The 20,883-nt window shown below is 38.5% G+C and overlaps 1 protein-coding gene and 1 pseudogene across 1 annotated transcript in view; both read right to left on the bottom strand.

Annotated features, from left to right (window-relative positions):
• LOC110220331 (large ribosomal subunit protein uL14m pseudogene) overlaps nt 1–20,644 on the bottom strand; it is a 132,640-nt pseudogene extending 111,996 nt beyond the window's left edge.
• TMEM132D (transmembrane protein 132D) overlaps nt 1–20,883 on the bottom strand; it is a 940,028-nt gene that overhangs the window by 886,573 nt on the left and 32,572 nt on the right. The window lies entirely within an intron of this gene.

Here is a 20,883-nt window from a genome sequence, read left to right as displayed (position 1 = left end):
TTGTTATTAATTCAAGGACCCAAAGTTAGTAAGGCACAGATCAAGAATACAGAATGAGGTTGTCTGATTCCAAAATCAAACAAAAATCTTGGGGTCAGAAATTTCCTCCTAGAAAGCCTAGCTGTACTTTAAGAGTCCACTCTTGCTTCTCTGGCACAATGCCTCCACCCAGGCTATATGAAAAATCCTTGCTCAGCATCCTACAGTAGGGTGCTAGCCTGATGGCTCCCATAGAAGTAGAATCAGAGGATGTCAGAACTGCAAGGCAGCTCAGAAACATTTAATTCAAACCATACCTGCATTATCCTCCTATATAATATATCTAATAAGCAGCCATTCTTCCTTTTCTTAGAGGAAACCTTCCCAAGATAGTCCATTCCATTTCTGGATAGCTCAAACTGGCAAAAAGCTTTTCCTTATGTGAAATCTAAACCTCCCTTTCTACTATTTCCACCTGTACTACTGTTCTCTGGGGCCCAGCAGGACAAATCTAAGGCCTATTCTCAATAATAGCCTTTCAGATACTGGAAGGTGGCTATTGTCCCTACCATCTCTTCAAACATATACATTTTTTTCCTAAGCTAAATATCCCTAATTAGTTCAAGTGAACTCCATGGTCTTAAGGTCCCTTAACCATACTGGGTGTCCTTCTTTGGACACTGTCCAGCTTATTTATATCCTTCTTAAAGTGTGGTACAGCAGAAGTGCCCTAAGGAAAAATCCAGTGAAACTCTCCCTTCCCTACTCTGGGACACCACGCCTCTCTTTCTATAGTCTCAGATTGTATTCTTTCCTTTTTTTGTTTGTTTTGTTTTAGGTGAGTATCTGACTTACCAAGGCCAAAGAATGAACAAGTTTATTTACAGGTCAATGGCAACAAACAGAAGCCATATTAGATTCTCAAAAGATAGCAGCACACACCAGTGAATAAGCTCTTTCCCACAGGCCAGCATAACTTCAGCTACTTGAAACACAAATGGATAGAATGCCTCCTGCAGTGTTCCCATGTGGCTTCTCAAGACCTGCTTCCTATCAAAGCTCCTGTGGACTCTTCCTCCTTTGCCAAATCTTCCCCGAAATTTGTTCTCTGTACCACACCTCCTCTATCGGGAATAACTGTAATACCAATATTCTAATAACAACAACAACTGTCATTTATAGAGCACTTTATGTATGACATGTATCAGATTTCTTACCATTTCAGGGAGGAAGGGATAGAATTTGAAACTCAAAATTTTTTAAAATGTTAAAAGACAATATTATTTTAAATATTATTATTTCAATTATTTTATTATTTTATATTTTATTTTAAAATCATGTTGGATTTTTTAGTATTATTTTAATATTATTTTAAAATATTTTAATATTTTTAATTTTATTTTATATCATTTTATTTTAAATTTTATTTATTTATTTTAAATAAAATAAAAATATTATTTTAAAAAATAAAATGTTTGCAGTATTTTATAGATATTATTTACTTGAGCCTCATAACTACCCTCTGAAGTAGGTGCTTTGGGTATTATTATTCTCATTTTACTCGGGGAAACTGAGGCTCAGATAGGCTAAATGGTTTGCCCACATAAAACTAATAAATCTTAGAGAATGGATTCAAACCCAGGTCTCTTTGACACCAAGTCCTGCACTACGTCACCTCACTGACATGCAAGGGTAGAAATCCCCAGCATCATCCTACTCAGTCTCCTTGGAGTTTGCCTTCACCAAAGGAGTGTCAGAAGCAAGCTGAGGTGAATCATAGCTTCCAGACTAAGGTAGGTGGGTAGCCAATCCATGAAAGGATCCAGGAAAGCAGGCCAGCACCAAAGAGCCCAGTTCATGAACAGGGTGCCCTAGAAACAGCCTCAAGAAGTGGTCAGGTACAAGACTAGAAAAACTGAAATCATAGGGAATAATCACGGAATCAGAGATTCACAACTGAAAGGGACCTTTTGTTGTTTTTGTTTGTTTGTTTGTTTTTTGGTTTTGTTTTTTTTAATATATTCTGCCATTTCAGTGGTGTCTGACTCTTCATGACCCCATTTAGGGTTTCTTGCCCAAGATACTGGAGTGGTTTGCCATTTCCTTCTCCAGCTCATTTTACAGATAAAGATGAGGAAACTGAGGCAAACGGGATCTTGCCCAGGGTTACACAGCTGGTAAATGTCTGAGGCTGGATTTGGACTCAGGAAGATAAATCTTCCTGATTTCAATCCCAGCATTCTATCCACATTCTACCCTACCTTCCCAAAAGTAGCTTAAAAGTAATCTAATCCAACCCATCCAAGTAGATGTGGAGTTGCACTGATGGGCTAACCAGCTCCATACTCCAGAACCGCAAGGTACATCTATCTGAGTGGAACCTGCTTTTTCTAAGATCCCTGCTCCTTTCACTCCCTCTCACTTCCAAGCATGAGGTGCCTATTCCCTGGACTTGAAAATTTATTTACCTTGCTTTTAACCTTGTTTTTAAAGTGAACTTTAAGATCAATGTTGTTAAGCATTGCAATGCTGATCTGTGTGCTTTCTTATGCAAATGCAACACAGAAACAGAAGCTATGGGTGAGAGATTACCCAGGAGGAAAGAAATAGATTGTACAACCTTGGCATTGGCATGCATGCATGTTTATGTGTGTGTGTCTGTCTGTCTGTCTGTGTCTGTGTGTGTGTGTATGAGGGGGGTAAAGGGAGAGGGAAAGAGGGAGAAGGAGAGAGATTCTCAAGCTGAGAGCTCAAACTTTAGAAAGAGAATTATTGATTCATTTTTTAATAACTTCTCAGAGCACAGAAATAAACTTAGACCCCAGTCTGCCTAGGTAAACGAGTCAGCAGCTTTAGAGGGTGAGGGTGGGGGGGTAGGAATGGGCCTTGACCACTTCACCTTTCCATTGCTTTTCTGTTGCAGGTTTGGAAGGAAAACTGCTTCTTCAGACAGAAAGAAATGAGGAAGCAAAGGGAGAGAAAGTCACAGTGGAGGAACCAAGGAATTAGCTAGAAAGGAATAGTGCTGCCCACAAAAGGGTAAGATGAGTAAGTGCAAATGAGATTCTTCCAACAACTCTGCTCAACAGGATATCAACACCAACATACCATTACTAGACTAAGACTCTAATAATAACATAAGACTATATAATAATATATTTATCACATTATATATATGACTATATATTACATATTGTCATATATGATATATATGACTATATATTATATATGAATATATATATATATATTATATATAAAATACAAGACTATAATAACCTTATCTGATCTCATTTTCATAGCTATGCCTTTATTGCTCCTGGATCTCCACAGGAAACAGAACTCTTAGGGGTTTCAAGATTCCAAATCAGAGACAATCTCCATTTTGGAGAGAGCAGGTATGACAGGCATTGAAGAAAAATGGAATGAGAGTATCCTGTCCAGGCCAACTGTACCAAAAAGCTATTCCTTAAACCCAAGCATTCCCTTCCCCTACCTCTCCAACTTGAGCAGGCCAGTTTCTGTTCCTGTAATATGCTTCTTCCTCCCAGTAGGCTTCCAGATTCTTTATTAACTTTCTATTTTTTTTTTTTAGGCAGTTGGGGTTAAGTGACTTGCCCAGAGTCACACAGCCAGTAAGTGTCAAGTGTTTGGTCTGAGGCCGGATTTGAACTCAGATCCTCCTGACTTCAGAGCTGGTGCTCTATCCACTGCACCACCTAGCCACCCCCTCTTTATTAACTTTCAAGGCTTAGATCAGGGCTACTTCTTTCGTGAAATCTTCCCTGATTCCTAATGCATTCCCTCCCATAATTAGCTTTCTTTCCCTTCTCAAATTACTTTATATTTTCTTATCTTGTATAAGGTTAAATATCTTCCTCCTCTCCAGTAGATTATAATTACTTGCCTGCAGGGACTACATTATTTTTTTGGATTTGTATCCCCATGGTGTGTTTGCACATAGTAGGTACTTAAAATGCTGTTGCCGAATTCATTGAAAGTTCAGAAGAAGCAGATATCGATTTATAATAACTAGTAACATTCTTTCCATGTTAGTCTTCGGCTATATAAGTCCTGTGACTGGTATAGAGCATACATAGCAATGAGCAGTAAGCAGCTGATCTCTAAGACCCCTGAAGAGTGGTTACAATCCTCACTCCTCCACCTTCAAGAAGGCAATAGCATCTAGAAATGACTAGCTAAAGAGTAAAGCTCTCAACTTTGCTTTTGTTGTGGTTCAGTCATTTTTTTCATCATTTTTCAGTGTTTGTGGTCCCATTTGGGGTTTTTTGGCAAAGATACTGGAGTAGTTTGCCATTTCCTTCTACAGCTTATTTTATAGATGAGGAAAGTAAGGCAAACAGGGTTAAGTGACTTGCCCAGAGTCACACAGCTAGTAAGTGTCTGAGGCTGGATTTGAACTCAGGAAGAGGAGTCTTCCTGCCTCCGTACCTGGAACTCTCTCTGCTACACCACCTAGCTGCTCTGTCATTTTACACACCATTACAGCTCAAATTTCCTACCACTGCCCAATTTATGGTACAACCTACTGGAAAAGGTACCTAGGATAACTGGATTAGAATCCTGGTCTGACATTTAACTAGCCGTGTGGCCATAGACAAGTCACTCACCCTTTCCAGGCAGGTTTCCGCATCTGTAAAATGGGATAATAATGTTTACATTGCTTACCTCAGAGAAATGCTATGAGGAAAGTATACTGCAAACCTTAATACATTTTATAAAAGTTATTAGAACTAATCACAATAATAATATTTTATCAGACCTATGATTTATCTTTGTAGGGAGCTCTTAAAAAGAAATTTCATCTATCAATACAGATCAACACTTGCTCTCTGCCAGTCAGAGTCTTAGAGACTTCTCTAAGCATAATGTGGTTATGTGACTAGCCTAGGGTCATGCAACCAGTATGTGTCATACAGGACTTGAACCTGTGTCTTTCTGACCCTGAAGCCAGCCTTGATACACTATAACACACATTGTTCTCTTATGATTATTATTATGCGTTTTAAAATATTTAGCCCTGAATAATATTTGGTATGTCAATGGAAAGGAATGATACAAATCTACTAAAAATAATACAAATGAGGAATTGAAGGAAATTTCAAAAGACATGTAAAGTAATAATAAACAAAGAAAGCAGAACCAGGGCCACCAACATAATACTGATTTCAGCTTCATAAATAGAACACATCAGCACACAGAGCAAACATAAGTGGACAGATAACAAAAAGGAAAACAGAGAATAACTACAAAGCTGTTATAAACATTTTACAGACAAATTCATCTTTCAGATTAAATGCATTAAATATGTTTTTAAAAAATATAAAATAATTTATTTTTAATATAGAAAAGGAAAGGAAGAGGGAAAGGGGAAGGGAAGGGGAAAGAAAGGAAGGGGACAGTATTTATTAAACATTTCCTATGGGTCAAGCACTGTCCTAAGCCCAGTAGGTATAACTAGAAAAGCAAGACAGCCCCTGTCCTCAAAGAGCAGGGTATATCAGACATATGATCTCTGTCCAACAACCAAAGGGTTGACACATGATTCATTATTGGAGGAACTTAACCTCACCTATAGCGATGTTCCTCTCTAAATAAAACTAAACATAAAATATTGTGGTCAAATAGAAGAATGGTTCAGAGCTTCTCTTCAAAGATCAAAATAAGAGAAGTGGACCAGTTGCTTTGACTATGTAGCCAAAGACAACAAATCCCATCATGGAAACCCCGGTCATCTTGCCTTTTGGTGCTCTTAAGAAACATACAAAGACAGATTTCCATGAAGATAATTGCAGTTAATAAGCCAGCATCTTTTTCAGAGGATGAAAAACAGAACAAATTCGATGAAGATTCTCCAAATTTTCAGCATATACTTTGACTGATACTCAACAACTTTAACGCAAAAAGCAGCACAGTGGAGAATCGTGAAAACAATGTTAGAAAATAGAGTAAAAGTATCAAAAAATGAAAGAGGACTGAAGCTTGAAAATTATTAAGAAATTTCACTCCACTACATCATGAATATTATTTTCAGGAAGAGTCCAAAGACAGTAGGTACTAAGTAATATAAAGAGTGAGACTGACTCAGTCTTAATGGAGAGGAAGTAACAGCGCTACTGCAGCCAGTATTTCAGCAACTGCTGTCTATGTGCAAACAGATCATCAACCGAGAAGAGAAAAAGTCCAAGTAAACACCAAAATAAAAAGGGAGGAGAGATAAAGATGAGCAAAACACCATAGGTTACTATAGCAAATACCAATCTGGTCAATTTAGACAAACTGTTGACTCCCCCAAAATGGGAAATGGACAAAAGTGAAGACCTGGACTCTAAATCAGCATGGCTTAGGGAACTTAAACTAATTTACATAATCACTACAACTAGTTAGATGAAAGAGTCTAGAACCCACTGCATTTGAGAAACAATCTTGTCAACAAGATGTGACAGCAGAGACAATTAGGTGGCACAGTGAAAAGAAAGATGGATCTGGAGTCAGGAAGACCTGAGTTCTAATCCCAGCCTTAGACCTTTACCAGCTGTGTGATCCTGGGTGAGTCATTTCACCTCTCTCTGCCTTAGTTTCTCTATCTGCAAAATTGGGATGATAATAATAGCACCTATTTCCCAGGGTTATGGTGAGGATCAAATAAGATAATAATTGTGAAGCACTTTGTAAATCTTAAAGTGTTACGTAGATGCTAGCTATTGTTATTGTTTTATAATACAACTTCATTTGCAAAACTCTTTGCTTCATCCTCTTGCTTGCTATAGCAAAACTGACCTGCCTTACTTTGTCTGTATTACCACCACCACCATCACCACCAACCCCTGGACACAACTCTAAGGCGACTGAAAAACAGTGAAAAGGAGCTGAGGAGAATTTAAGCCTGCAAAGTCTTAGCAATACTAACTAGATCCTCCCAAGGGAGTCATAGGTAAAACAGGAGGAAGTGCAACAGACATGACATAGATAAACTATGTCAGAATTTCTATAGTGACCTCTGTTGCTCTTCTTATTATGTGGTTGTTTCAGTTGTGTCTGGCTCTTAATGACCCCATTTGGGGTTTTACTGGCAAAGATACTAGAGGGTTTGCCATTTCCTTCTCCAGCTCATTTTACAGATGAGGAAACTAATGCAAACATGGTTAAGTGACTTGCCCAGGGTCACACAGCTAGTAAATGTCTGAAACCAGATTTGAACTCAGGAAGATGTGCCTTCCCAATTCCAACCCCAGTGCTCTACCCACCACGCCACCTAGCTGCCCCATTGTAACCTTTCCTCATCAGCAGTGTTATTAGGACCATTGCACTCTGACTCTTACCTTGCTTTCTACTCCCAATACTAAATATATTATGGGAAGAGGTAGTAATGACACAAAAGAAGGTCAAGTTGGGAGAATTTCCTGGATCTAACTGAGAATATACAGGAAAAACCCATGATAGAAGCAACATATGTATTTAAGGCACTCTGGGATCAATATTCAACATATCTCAAATTGAAAATGATTTATCAAACATCAAAAAGATCACCTACATTTAAATGCTTGGGGGAGGGGGAAGCATCATGGCTTACTACATAAAGACCTGGGTTTGGAATAGGGAAGACTTGGGTTCAAGTCCCACAGTTGATACACATTGGCTATGTGACCATGGTAAGTCACTTAACCTCTATGCTGACATGCAATGATAGAAAGATTTCTCTGAGTCAGATGTTTCCTTTAACAATGAGATTACAGGTGGTAGTCTCTATCCATATTTTTAAAAAAGTCATCTAGTAAGATAACACTACTGACCCACATATGTGCTTTGAAAAATATTTATAAAACCTTGAGGAGATATTTGATGAAAAATTAAGAAGTGAACAGTAAGGTTTGTTTATCTATAACAGGGCATATCTTCATAGTTGCATAATTAAGAATTTAGGGTATAGAGTAGATAAACGACAAGACTTGGAGTCAGGAAGACCCATGTTCAAATCCAGCCTCAAACCTTTACTAGCTGTGTGATCCTGGGCAAGTCATCTAATGTCTGTCTGACTCAGTTTCCTCATCTATAAAATGAAGGGATTAGACTCAGTGGCCTCTAAGGTCCCTTCCACCTTTAAATCTATGAACTGGTGTGAGAAGTAGAAATCATGTAAAATTCCTAGTATAAACATAGCCCACGTTCTGAGACAATCACAATTTTCAATGACATTGAGGAATTAGGTACCCAGATCAGAGATAGTATAGGCGTTAGCCTTTCATGGCTGCCTGTTTGGTGCTATAGCTCAGAAGCCCCACTGGTTTGCTTCTTGCCATAATTATAAATTGATATAAATTAATCATTCAGAGTCAATTAGCTTTTAGAAAGAGGCATTTGTTAAGAGAGTAAGGTGAGAACAATTGGTCCAAATCTCCCTCCCCCTAAAGTCTGTGACATATTTTTCCACAAGCACAGACAAAGTCATAGCATCTGCAAAGAGAGATAGTTTTGTTACCTAATTTTATTCCTTTCATTTCCTTTTCAAGTTTTATTGCTATAGTTAGCATTTCTAATACAATATTGAACAATAGTGGTAATAATGGACATCCTTTCTTCACCCCTGATCTTATTGGGAAGGCTTCTAACTTACCCCCTTTTAAAAATAATGTTTGTTCTTTGTTTTAGGTAGATATCACTTATTATTTTAAGAAAGGTTCGGTGATTCCTGCTTTCTATGGTTTTTAATAGGAATTAGTGTTATATTTTGACAAATGCTTTTTTTCTGAATGGACTGATATAATCATGATTTTTGTTATTGATGTGGTTAATTATGCTGATAGTTTTTGTAATATTGAACCAGCCCTGCATTCCTGGTATAAATCTCACCTGGTCATAGTGTATTATCCTCATAATATCTTACTGTAATCTCCTTGCTATTGTTTTATTTAAAACTTTCCCTTCAATATTCATTAAGGAAATTGGCCTATAGCTTTTCTTCTATTTTTGATCTTCCTGGTTTAGGTATCAAAACCATATTTGTGTCATAAAAAGAAATTTGGTAGGACTCCTTTTCCTATCTTTTTCAAGTAATTTATACAGTACTGGGATTAATTGTTACTTAAATGTTTGGTAGAATTCCCTTGTAAATCCTTCTAGTCCTGGGGATTTTTTTCTTAGGCAGCTTATTGATGGCTTGCTCAATTTCTTTTTCTAGGATAAGGTTATTCTAATTCCTTATCTGTTAATCTAGGCAGTTTATAGTTTTATAAATATTCACCCATTTCACTTAGATTGTCAGTTTTATTGGTATACAACTGGGCAAATAAATCCTAATAACTGCTTCATTAGTGATGCATTCACCCTTTTCATTTTAGGTACTAGTAATTTGGTCTTTTAAATCAAATTAACCCCGGTTATGTCTATTTTATTTGGGGGGTTTTCATAAAATCAGCTTCCAGTTATATTAGTTCATTTTTTTCCTTTCAATTTTATTAATCTCTCCTTTGATTTTCAGGATTTCTATTTTAGTGTTTAATTGGGCATTTTTAATTTGTTCTTTTTCTAGTGTTTTTTTTAAGTTGGATGCCCAATTTATTGATCTGCTCTTTCTCTTTTTAATTGATTATACATTTAGAGATATAAAATTTCTCCTAAGTACTGCTTTGGCTGCATCCACAAATTTTGGAATGTTTTCTCATTGTTGTCATTCCCTTTAATGAAATTATTGATTCTTCCTATAATTTGTTCTTTGACCCACTCATTCTTTGGGATTAGAATATTTAGTTTCCAATTAGCTTTTTTTTGGGGGGGAGGGGGAGGCAATTCGGGATAAATGACTTGCCCAGAGTCACACAGCTAGTGAGTGTTATGTGTCTGATGTCAAATTTGAATTCAGGTCCTCCTGACTTCAGAACCAGTGCTCTATCCACTGCACCACCTAGCTGCCCCTCCAATTAGCTTTTAATCTATGCTTGCCCAGCCCTTTATTAAATGTAATTTTATTGTATTATGGTCCGAAAGGGGTGAATTTAATATTTGTGCTTTTCTGCATTTGGTTGTGAGTTTTTCTTGCCCTAATACATGGTCAATCTTTGTCAATATGCCATGAAAAGATGAGAAAAAGATATACTCCTTTCTATTCCCATTCAGTTTTCGCCAGAGATCTATCATAGCTAAATTTTCTAAGATTCTATTCATCTTTTTTCACTTCTTTCTTATTTATTTTGTGGCTAGACTTATCTAGCTCTGATAGGGGAAGGTTGAGGTCCCCCACTGATATAGTTTTACTATTTCCTCCTGTAATTCATTTAACTTTTCCTTTAAGAATTTGGATGCTATGCTATTTGGTGCATATGTTTAGTATTGATATTACTTCATTCTCTATAGTTCCTTTTAGCAAGATGTAGTTTCCTGGCTTATCCTTTTACTTAGGTCTTTGAGGTCATTATTGCTACCCCTGCCTTTTTTACTTCAGCTGAAGCATAATACAGTCTGCTCCAGCCCCTTATTTTACTTGATATGTGTGTCTCTGTTACCAGTCTATCTTTTGTAAACAATATATCTTTGGATTCTGATTTCTAATCCATTCAGCTATCTGCTTCCATTGTATGACTGGATTCATCCCATTCGCCTTCATGGTTATGTTTACTAACTATGCATTTCCCTCCATCTTGTTTTATTCTATTTATCATTCTCTCTCTCTTTCTCATTTTATCCTGTCCCTCCTCTCAAGTCTGTTTTACTTCTGAGCAATGCATTCTTTTGTCTGCCCTCCCTTTTATCACCCCCCCTTCTTTTCTCCCCTTCCCTTCCTACTTTCCTGTTAGGTAAGCTATATTTGTATTACTAATTGAGTATGTGTATATGCATATACATACATACATACATACATGTGTACACACATATATATACATAAACATGTACATATATAGTGTGTGTGTGTGTGTATATCCTCCTTGAGAGAAATTGAGATATGAGTGAGGTTCAAACACAGCCTGCCCACCCTCACTTCTACCATTTTCCTCTCTGCTGTAAAAGCCCTTTTTTGCACATCTCTTGTGTGTGAGATAATTTTTTCTATTCTTCTCCTCCCTTCCCCCTTCTCCCAGGGCATCCCTCTTTCTCACCTATTCATTCTTTTTGCATCATCCCAATATAATAGACTCATTCCCACACTCTTTTCTGTGCAGAATTCTTTTAACTCCTCTATTAATTGTACAATTCTTGGAAGATACATGTCTCATCTTCCCATATAGAAAGTTGAACACTTTAACTTTATTGAGTCCCTTATGATTTCTCTTTCATGTTTACTGTTTTAGGCTTTTCATGAGTCTTATACTTCAAAGCAATATTTTCTATTCCGCTTTAGTCTTCTCATCAGGAATGCCTGAAAGTCTTCTATTTCATTAAATATCCATCCATTTTGCCTTGAAAGATTACACTGTTTTGCTGGGTAATTTATTCTTGGTTCTACTCTAAGTTCTTTTGCCTTCCAGAATATCATACTTTAAGCCCTCCACTCCTTTAATGAGGTAACTGCTACATCTTGTGTGATCTTGACTGTGGCTTCGTGATATTTCAATTGTTTCTGACTCCTTCTAATATTTTCTCTTTGACCTGGAATTTGGCTACAATATTCTTGGGAGTTTTTATTTAGGAATCTCTTTCAGATCATGATCAGTGGAGTCTTTTGATTTCTTTTTTACCCTCTGATTAAAGAATATCAGGGAATTTTTCTTGAAATATGATATATAGGCTCTTTTTTAGATCATGGCTTTCAGGTGGTCCAATAATTCTTAAATTTTCTTTCCTTGATCTATTTTCCAGGTCAGTTGTTTTCCCAATGAGATGTTTCACATTTTCTCGTATTTTTTTCTACTCTTTTGATTTTGTTTTACTATTGGTTGATGTCTCACAAAGTCATTAGCTTCCACTTGCTTAATTCTAATTTTTAAGGAAAAAATGAGCTTTTGTACTTCATTTTCCATTGGGCCAATTCTGTTTTTAATGGTTTTTTTTTCAGTATTTTTGTGCCTCTTTTACCAACCTAATAATTGTCTTTTCATAATTTTCTTCTTTTGCTTTCATTTTTCCCTATTTTTTTTCCTTTACAATTCTTATTTGACTTTGGATATCATTGTTAGTTCTTTTAGAAATTCTTGGCAGGCTTATGTCTACCTCGCATTTTTCTTTGAAGCTTTGCTTGTAGGTGTTTTGGCTTCACTGTCATCTTCTGAATTTTTAATCTTGATCTTCCCTGTCACTATGGTAGGTTTTTATGGTCAAATTCTTTTTTAAATGTTAATTCATTTCCCCAACCTATTTCTTGACTTGGAATTTCACGTTAATATTGGGGTCTCTTCCTGGTGGGAGAACAAGGAGGGTCAGTGTAGGGAGGCATTGTCTTAAGCTCAAGGCTTTTTCATCCTGATGTTTTTGGAGCTAGTTCTCAGGGTTTGGAAGTTTTTAGTGCTTCCACAGTGGTGCAATCTAGAGAGAAATATGGCCATTGCTCTCTTGGTCTTCACTCTGGTCCTTATTCATAAAGGGTCCCTGGTTCCTTGGGATTATAATCAATCTAGCCATACTATTTTAATAGATTTGGAGAATGGCTGAACCAATTGTTAATCCTAGTGCCTCCTCTCTGTTGATTATCTCCAATTTATCCTGTTTATACCTCGTATGTACATAGTTGTTTGCATGTTTCCTATTCCATTAGACTGCAAATTCCTTAAAAGCAGGGACTATCTTTTATTTTTCTTTGTATTCCCAGGACTGAGAACAGTGTCTGACATGTAGTAGTCCCTTAATGAATGCTTATAGGCTGACTAATTGACTGATACATTAATGGAATGGAATGAAGTAAGAAATTATAAATACGAAGACTTCAAGAATTCAAAGAAACATGGAAAGATTTGTATGAATTGATGTAGTGAAATAATGAAAAGAACAATATATGCAATGACTGAAGCAAAGCAATGAAAATATCTCAAAAAGGAAGGCAAACTCTAAGTACTGGGGCAACTAATAATGGTCTTGGATAAGGAAACAAAGGTCTGTTTTGGCAGAAAGCTGTGTGTGGAGTGGGGATGGAAGGTTGTTGACTATTAGAGCTGAATGCTATATACATTGTCAGAAGGTATCATTGATTTGGATTTTCTTCTTTGCTTAACTGTTTTTCTTTTTGACAAAGGAAGATGCAACTTTTGAAGGTGGAGGGGTTAGCAGTGGTTATTTCCAGAAATGATTGTAATGTAAAAATGAAAAGCAACAAAAAAGCATTTTAAGGAAATTAATATGGACCTGAAAAAGTTACCTTATGAACATGATCTTCTCATGGCACTAGACATCTCCAGAAATATCAAACTCAATGACTTGTCAGTAGAAATTGGCATCAATGCATTAGGAAGACATTCTGGAGGCGGTAGCAGCCATGGAGATGCACATCAAAAGAATGGAGTAATGTGGGTTGGCAGACTGAGGAGGAAGAATCATTTTATGTAGTATTTTTTTAAGTGTTACCAGCTTTAAGATATTAAGACCAAGTGATATTTATCAAGGGCTTACACTGTGCCAGGCAGTCCAGAAGATGTGTTCCAGTCTGAAGTAAAGCATTAAAAATATTCACAAGCACTAAAAAAACTCCAGAAGAGGTCCCACTCCAGAAACCTCCACCAGATACTGCCAGCCATTTTGACACATTGCCAAGGGATCAGAAATCCAATTTCATAAATAGTTTTGCCCTTTCATTGATCTGAACCCTGAAACAATATTGTCAAAAGGTCCTCAAAGGAATGGTCACCTCAACAGTTGGTCACACAAATATTAGTTTGATCTGGATATTGTAGCAAAAACCCAGGGTGCATACAGTTCTTCTGCATACAAGGAAGAGATATTAATCCACAGGGATAACTGACTCTGAGCTAGCTAATTTGTAAGGCATATGCATATCTAAATGAATGGCACATGAAAGACGACTATGTTGGCTCCACGCTTAATATCTGCCCTGATTTTTTGAGAATTAAAATGTTATTCATGTTTAAGATTTTTTTAAACCCTATAACTTACTGACTCTTTTTATGGGATTTTTTAAACCCCAAGTAGTAAATAGTGTCTTCCTTCAGGCAAAGTATTAGATGTTGAATTGAGAAACTGTCCAATTCCTATAAGCCAAGAGGTTGGTGAGATAGGAAAATGCCAACATAAATTCTGCTCTCAATTTTATAACATTTATAACATTCTCTACCTTCCAAAAACCTCTCTGATGGACTTAGCCTTATTTCTAACAGGTTGCCTTGTTTTCCTCCTAAATGTAATTGATCCACCCATCCATTCTAGACCCACTTCTATTCTGTCCCTCAACTATCTTAAATTTCAGAGTTGGAAGGAACCTTAGCAACTGCCTAGTCCAATGTATAACTGAAAAATTGTTGGACAATATCACAAATAAAATATGTGTGTATGTGCAATGGTTTTATGTATATATATATATATATATATATATATATATATATATATATATATATATATATATATATGTACGTGTATGTATATACACACACACACACATATATATATATACATATATATATATATATATATATATATACACACATATATACATATACACACACATATAAACAATGGTTACATATACACAATAGTTGCATATGTGGGGAGAGGAGAAGTTCCAAACATCCATATGCAGTTTTAAGCTACTAAAAGCAAAACGCAAGCAGAGAAGGATGAGAACTAAGAAAAGACCATTAGATTTTGTGACTGAGAAATCATTCTTGCCCCTGGGGAAGAGAAAACTATATATAGATATAGCCCCTTGCCCCCAAATCCAAGTCCACTCTGTTGAATGCTGTTCTGTCTTTCCAAAGTCCAAAAGAGTACAACTGATCTTGGAAGGAATTAAGCAGTGATTACTTCATTTTTAAAGACTGAAAAGAGTCTTTCCCCTTTGTTCTCAGACAGCCAATCATTTTGAAGTCAGTCCCAGTTATGGAGAACCAAAGAACAAACCTGAGTCTTCTCAGAAAAGTGCCAGTACATAGGCTATACTCCATGGAGAAATACCCATCAGATGCTTCCAAACAAGTCTTGTGCCCTGTAATTTCACAAGACCAATTGAGGAATTCATAGGGACTCTCTTGATACACATTGTCTTATATCTGCATACATGTTATAACTGGATAGAGAAGCACAATCCATGTTCTGACCTTTGGAAAGAGGAGAATGCCTCCAAGGGTCAGAGTGGAATAAGGAGCTTTGGTTTCCGTTGTAGGGTCATCTTGGAAGGAGAAATGGGAAAGGGGAATTGGCAAAAAGATCATGAAGAGCTTTCTCTCTAGTGCTTAATTTTCTGTTCCTTCAGATACCCAAATGGATTTGGGGCACTGGGATGAAGGAGAAGAATCTTCCCATAGAGACCATTATCATCTATATCTCGGACTGTGGGTATACTCCCAAGATTTTGTCCTGGGCCCTCTTCTCTCTATATGCTTTTTAACTTGTTCCCCCAATCAACTCCCACAGGTTCAATTATCATCTCTATCCAACCGACTCACAGATTTTTATATACAGTCCTCATCTTTCTCTGAAGCTGCAGACTAGCATCACCAGGGGACTATTGGACATTTCAAACTACCTGTCCTGTAGCAAACTCAAAATCAATGTGTCCAAAACAGAACTCATTTTCCCCCAAAGCCTCTCTTCTTCTGAGCTTTCCTATTTCTGTTACAGTCACCATCTTGCTCCCAGTTTTCCCAGCTCCACAACTTTGGAAGCATCCCCAACTCCTACCTCTCACTCATCCCATCTCTCTAATCGGATGTAAAGTCTTGATGATTCTACCCCCACAATATTTCTAGCATCTTACCTGTTCCTTCCTTTCACATGGCCCTCACCCTAGGTCAGTCTCTCATTCCTCCTTGCCTAGACTTTTTCAATAGCCTCCTAATTGGCCTGCCTAGCTAGACTTTTCCTCTCTAATCCCTCCTCCACACAGCTTATTAAAGCATAGGCTCTGACCACGTCACTCTCCTGCTCAATAAATCCATGGCTCCCTACTGCCTCTAGCACTTACTACCAACTCTTCCATTTGTCATTTAAAGTCCTTCACAATCTGGCTCCAACCTATGTTTCTAGCTTTCTTATGCATTAACCTTCTTCATGTCCCCTTCAATCTATCCAACTGGCATTCTTGCTGTTTTTCACTTCTACATCTGACGTCCCTCCATGCCTGGAATGCACTTGTTCTTTATCTGTTCTACTTATTTATTATTTATTCTTTTATTTTCATCCATTATTTATTTTTATATTTTTATTTTATATATAATTATATTTACATTTATTATATATTATATTATGTTATATGTTTATATTATATTATTATATTAATATTATTAAATACTTCCCTTCAAAGCACAGCCCAAATGCCACCATCTACATCTTGATTACCCTACGGCTAGCACCTTCTCATCACCAGTCCCGTTGTTTTGTATTTACTCTGCTTACATTTTGCATTTATTTCTATCACATTGTCTCCTTTAAAATAACAAAAGCTCTTTAAGGAAAGATTGCTTCATTTCAATCAATCAATCAATCAATATACACTTATTAAGCACCTACTGGCTTTGCATCCCCAGACCCTAGCTGAGTACATGACACTTTGGATTGTAGATCAGAACTGGAAGGAGGCACTTTATAAATGATTGTGGATTGACTAATCAAATTAGATAACCTTCATGAAGACCTTTAAAGTGTTACATGATTGCTAATTATTATCAACTGATGATGCTGATACTCTGATAAGTTGAATGAAAGCTCAGTGTCTTGGAGTCACAGACTTAGAGCTCAAAGATGTTCAAGTACCTGATTTTTACAGATGGGGAAACTGAGGCTGGGTGAGGGAGAGTAGCTTGGGGTGCCATGGTGCACAGTGTGCTAGATTTGGAATCCGGAAGGCCTGAGTTCAAATATGACCTCAGATTGGTTGATTGTTGCCCTGTGTGCTCAGAGAGGAACAAAATATGATCACGATGTGATGGCCGTGGTACAGTGTGTCTGTGCCTGATCAGACCAATACGTGCTCAGAAAGCTTTACCACAAATTGGGCACAAATAGTCCATATGAACATTTGGAGTGGAAATGGCTCTAAATTTGTACATCTCACCTTTTTTTGAGTGTACATTTCTTTGTGTTTCAACCACAGGGTGGGATCCCTGCCTGCTCCAGTAAGTAGGCCAGAGTTGGGTGAAGCAGACAATTTTTAGAGCACTTTTTCTAGTCCTTTCTTCACACCAGGAGGTGAGCAGTGTGGTCCTTCAAAAAGGCTGCTCAGAACCCAGAGGGCAGCTGAATCCCACTGCTCCTTCAGTCCTATGAGAAGACTATCCTATGGCCTGTGTGCAGGGTTGTGAATATGGCTCCCAGTGTATCCTCACCTGCCACTTCATCACTTGCCTGTCACCATAGACTCCGAGGTAGATAAAAATGGGAAAATGGTGTGGGTGGTGCCTTTTGGACTTAAGTGAGACAGAGTTGCATGAAGTCATCAACATCACTGTCTCTCCTAGAGTCATTGAAGTCCAGCGGCAAGACAAACTCAAGATGACTAGTAATGACCTAGGATGCAGCGGAAGCGTTGGTATCTTCTATGTCCAACCAAGCTCTAAGTGCTCCACATAGCCTGCTTCAGCTGCCTTCGTGGCTGTTAGAACATTCTCATCCACCCACTCTGCTGGGGGAAGTCTTCACATGCTTGGGGGTAGACATCCCCCTAATTCACCGATGGCTTTCAGGCCTGTTAGTTACCCTAAACCTGGTTTAGTTCATCTGCCAAGACGGTTTACCAGAGTGTGGCCACTGCACATGCTATGGCTCTTTGGAGCCACAGGTGAAAATTGGGTGAATCAGGTAGGCACAAAAGGTGAAAAGAAGCCTGAAAAAGGCTCAGCACCAGAGGTGCGAGTCTTTCCTGAACACATGTAACACCCTGTGAACTCAGATACTTAGTAGCTGTGAGACCCTGAGCAAGTCATTGATGTCATTTGTCTCAGTTTCCTCATCTATAAAATGGGGATAATAACAAAACCTACCTTCCAGGGTTGTTGTGAGAAGCGGATGAGAGAATAGTCGTAAGGGCTTAGCACAGTTCTTAGCACACAGTACTATATAAAGGTTAGCTATTATTGTTATTATCCAAGATCACAGGTGAACAAGTAGAAGAGGTGGGGTCTGAACCTAGGTCTTCTGAGGCCAAATCCAACCCTCTTTCCACTATATCCCACCAAAGATATTCAGACATTTATGCAGCACTCCATTTCCAGTGTGCTTTCCATATCAATTTCATGTGATCCTCATTATGAATCAGTAGAACAGATGCTATTAGTATCATCCATATTGCAGATGAGGAAACTAAGGCTCAGGGAGTTTAAGTGACTTTCCCAGGGTCATACTAGTAAGTGTCGGAGGCAATATTCAAACACTGGTCCTCTGATTGCTATGGCAACTACTTCCACTGGTGCTTTCTGAACTGATTTTATCACGAGAAAACCCAGAATAGTCCGCAGTTAACTCAGCCAAGATAGTTACGCCTGTAGACACAGCTTCCTGTGAGCCAAGACAATGCTGAACAGAAGGACATTGGCAACTCAACTTGCGTTCAAGATTTGCTTTGGAAGCCCATCCTGAAAATGTTTACACAGGGAGCCCCCAAATGAAAATTCTGTGTTTATAAGTACCAGACATAAAATCAGGTGGTGATTTCAAGTTGGTGGGTTTGAGGGCTGCCTACCTTCTGTTCAGCCATTGTGAGCAATTTGCAAGCTGGAACAGCAGGGATGTAGTGGCCAGAAAAGATAATGAGACCTTGGGCTCAATTAAAAGAGGCAGAGCTTCCAGGAATAGGCAGGAAGTGGGGGTAGGTCCACTGTCTTGTGCCCTGGTCAGACCACACCTGGAGCACAGGGCTCAGTTCTGGGGGCCACTGTTTGCAAAGCACGCTGATAAGCTGGAGGGTACTCAGAGGAGGATGACAGAGGTAATTAAGTGCCTTGAGTCCATGCCATGGGGACAGATGGAGACACAGAATTTCACAATGGATCCGGCACTGGACTTGGAGTCAGAAAGGCCTGAGTTCAAACATTGACACTTAGTTGGGGGACCTTGAGCAAGTCACTTAACCTCTCTGAGATGGGGAGGCTAGGCCAAATGGCCTCTAAGTCCCTATCAGCTCTGAATCAGCGATATTATGAACTGGACAAATTGCTTTCTTCTCACAGTTCCTGGCATATGGTAGATATTTAATAAATGCTTATTTACTCCCTGCCTGACAACAAGTAAATAATCATTTATTAAGCACTTACTATATACCAGGAATTGAAAGAAGAAAGGCTTGGGTGTAGGACCTGGAGAATGGCCACAGTTGAATGATAGCTAGCTTAAAGTATTTGAAGGGTTTTACCTTGAAAGAGGAAGTCGATTTGTTTTTCTCTTCATTGACCACAGAAGGCAGTAGAAACATTGGGTGGAAGTTGCTGAGAAGGTTAGACTCAATGTCAGAAAAATTTCTCTAACAATTAGCATGGAAGTATCTGGACCCACAGAGAACCATGCCTCCTCCCCAGAGGAGTTAATTCACTCAGTTCTGAAACTCTGCCTGGGGCTGAGTTGGCCTCATTGCTGAGTAGTTAGGGGAAAACTCACCTAACACATTCTATCTAGTCAGAAAGGGACCTCATCTCACAGACCATTCAGCCACTCCCTGGGCAACCAGAGTCTGCTCAAGTATCTTGGCATCCGGCCTGACAGCGCCAAAAATGAACTTTTTCTCTCCCCCTAGCCACCCACCATTCAAGGAACAGTGGTCAAATAAATGGGCTGCTATGTGGCCTGGAGTCAAGAAGACTCATCTTCCTGAGTTCAAATCTGACCTCAGCCACTTACTAGCTGTGTGACCCTGGGCAACTCACTTCACCCTGTTTGCCTCAGTTTCCTCATCTGTAAAATGAGCTGCAGAAGGAAATGGCAAGTCACTCTAGTATTTCTTCCAAGAAAACCCCAAATGGGGTCATGAAGAGTCAGACATGACTAAAACAAATGAATGACAAAAATCACATAAATACTGACATTACTACTGGGAAGGAGGAGACAAATAGCCCCACTGCTGACACCAAAATTCCCTTGTCGGCCCACCACATATGTGTTGTTCCTACCTATTAGAATGTAAGCTGCTTGACAGGAACTGATTCCCATTTGTTTTCCAAGTACTTTGCATGGTATAGTACCTTACACACAAGAAGTATTTAAGAAATTTGTTTATTTTAATCCATTCACTCAGTAATGTGAGCTATCCAAAAGTGAAATAATCTGCCTAGAGGAGGTAGCAGGGAGGTCTTTAAGCAAAGACCGGATGACAACTTGGAGGATCTGTTTCAGGCATGGGTTGAATTAGATGACCACTAAAGTCCCTTCCAACCATGCACCTCTGTGGTATCCATGAAGCTACACTAGCAATTGGGAGCCAACCTTGGAGGGCAAAAGGACCCATGTTCTTCTTTGGAGGGTTCACATTGGCTGACACTTTCAATGCATCAGGTACCCTCCTACATAAGGAGAACATGGTATCCCTCTGCCCTTTCAATTCACTAGAAGCTTTGGCTTCCATCTCTTCCATCCGTGCTCTCTGAACCTTTCATCTCCAATAGGTCCAGATTAATTCACAGCAGTCACAGAAGCCAGCAGCCATGCTGAGTAGTGCCTCCTCTTTCTCTTTCCTGGGGGGGGGGGGTGAGGGGGGAAGTCTATGCTGACATCCTTAAAAGAATTTAGAAATAAATCTAATCGAGCTTCTTTCACACAGCAGGATTTTTTATCTGAGTTCCATCAAGGGAAAGTGCAAGTCTAATCATGGAA

The sequence above is a fragment of the Phascolarctos cinereus genome, unplaced genomic scaffold, assembly GCF_003287225.1.
Source record: "Phascolarctos cinereus isolate Bilbo 61053 unplaced genomic scaffold, phaCin_HiC Scaffold_4;HRSCAF=312, whole genome shotgun sequence".
NCBI lineage: Eukaryota > Metazoa > Chordata > Mammalia > Diprotodontia > Phascolarctidae > Phascolarctos > Phascolarctos cinereus.
The sequence above is the reverse complement of the archived record's forward strand: the minus strand, read 5'-3'. Positions and strand labels throughout refer to the sequence as shown.